The sequence below is a fragment of the Mus pahari genome, chromosome 5 (assembly GCF_900095145.1).
Source record: "Mus pahari chromosome 5, PAHARI_EIJ_v1.1, whole genome shotgun sequence".
NCBI classification, from domain to species: domain Eukaryota; kingdom Metazoa; phylum Chordata; class Mammalia; order Rodentia; family Muridae; genus Mus; species Mus pahari.
In genome coordinates, this window is record NC_034594.1 from 128,875,000 (window position 1) to 128,877,026 (window position 2,027).

Here is a 2,027-nt window from a genome sequence, read left to right on the forward strand (position 1 = left end):
ATAAAGCTGGACAGAGGGGCAGGAGGGAGAGAGGCACACACACACACACACACACAGAGAGAGAGGGAGGGAGGGAGGGAGGGAGGGAGGGAGAGAGAGAGAGAGAGAGCGAGCAAAAAAATGTTATATATAAGTTATTTTCTTAACTAAGGAAATCCAAAGAACTTGGAAATTTTCTGCCAGTGTAATCAAGCACCCAAATGTCTTCTTTGATTTTTAAAAGTTAAAATACTTAAAAGGAACACAAGGGGCTGTAGCATAGTGGGTAGTACTTCCTTAGCAAGTGTGAGCCCCGAGGTTTAATCCCGAGCACTGCTTCAAAAATAAAAATAAAACGTAACAGGCACTACGGGTATACAAAGTGTGTATACACACAAAAAATTATCAAAAGATATAAACTTTAAACATAGCAGGAAAGTAAATATTTTAACTTTTTTATGAAAAACAGTATGTTCACAGATTTACAGGAAAAACATGGAAGAATTACTGGGTTAACCAGCACATTACTTCTAAGAAGCAAGAAGCAAAACCTGAAGCCAGGTATGATGGTCCCTACACTCTCACCCTGAGGAAGCTGAGGTAGAACTGCCAACCTTTCATGACTAACTTGGGCGATAGAGCAGATTGCAGGCCAGCCAGGGCTACATAGCAAATTTATCTTAAAAAAAAAAAAAAATAGTAAAAACAACAACAAAACAAACAAAACTCCACAGACAACACAGTGACATTTTAATAGCTTAATACACTTGTCCCATAAAATGTAGGTTATACTCTTTACAAGAAGGTAGGTACAGTTCATCTTTCTGTTTAAATGTCATGAGATTACAAACAAAGCAGACCCCTTCTCTTTTCCGTCCTGCTCCTGAACAAATGAGACCTAAAGTCATTAGAGAGAGAAGCTGGTCTAGGGGAAGGGTGGGGGACTGGAGCTGAGCAGGGTAAAAAGCATCTAATTCCAGAGCATGGCCCATGTGCAAGTAAGTGATCAGCACCTCATCCTGAGCACAAACACGGGGAGCAGTTAGGACCGCCTTTCCACAGAGAATTTCCTAGCAAATGTGCCACAGTCAACGGAGAAGGACGATACAGGGAAAGAGAAGATAAACAAGTGTGGTGTCCTGAATGAGAATGGCTGCCATAGCTCATGTTTGAACACTTTCCAGGTGGTGAAACTGATTGGGAAGGATTAGGAGGTATGGCCTTGCTGGAGGAGGTGTGCTATAGGGTTTTGACTTTTCAAGAGTTGTGCCATTCCCAGTGTGCTCTCTGCTTCCTGCTTGTGGATCAAAATGTAAACTCTCAGCTGCTCCAGCCAACACGCCTGATACTTGATGCCAAAATACACTCCTACCCTACTGAAACTGACAAGCCATTTAAATGCTTTCTTTTATATGTTTCTTTGATGGTGGTGTTTTATCACAGTAACAGAAAAGTAATTTGTTAACACAGTAAAGTCTAGTAAATAATAATCAAGTGATTGAGGCACAATGATCAATAAAGGGAGTAATCAAAATCAAGGTCTACCTGTTGGTGGCAACAAATACAAAATCACTTACACGATACTCCTACCACAGGTACACAATCTGAATCTAGGTCAAGGGAACAACAAGACAAATCCTGTTAGGGAATGTTCTACAAAATGACTCATATATCAAGGTCAAGAACCTATTCTAGGTAGGGAGAAAGTGGGCAGCCTTGTCTAGTCCCTGATTTTAGTGGGATTGCCTCCAGCTTCTCTCCATTTACTTTGATGTTGGCTACTTGTTTGCTGTATATTGCTTTTATTATGTTTAGGTATGGGCCTTGAATTCCCGATCTTTCCAAGTCTTATCATGAAGGGGTGTTGTATTTTGTCAAATGCTTTCTCAGCATCTAACGAGATGATCATGTGGTTTTTGTCCTTGAGTTTATTTATATAGTGGATTACATTGATGGATTTCTGTATATTAAACCATCCCTGCATCCCTGGGATGAAGCCTACTTGGTCATGATGGATGATCATTTTGATGTGTTCTTGGATTTGGTTT

At 40.4% G+C, this 2,027-nt stretch overlaps 1 protein-coding gene across 5 annotated transcripts in view; it reads right to left on the reverse strand.

The window, feature by feature from the left end:
* Cep350 (centrosomal protein 350) overlaps positions 1-2,027 on the reverse strand; it is a 132,764-nt gene that overhangs the window by 48,578 nt on the left and 82,159 nt on the right. The gene's annotated exons all lie outside the window — the stretch shown is intronic.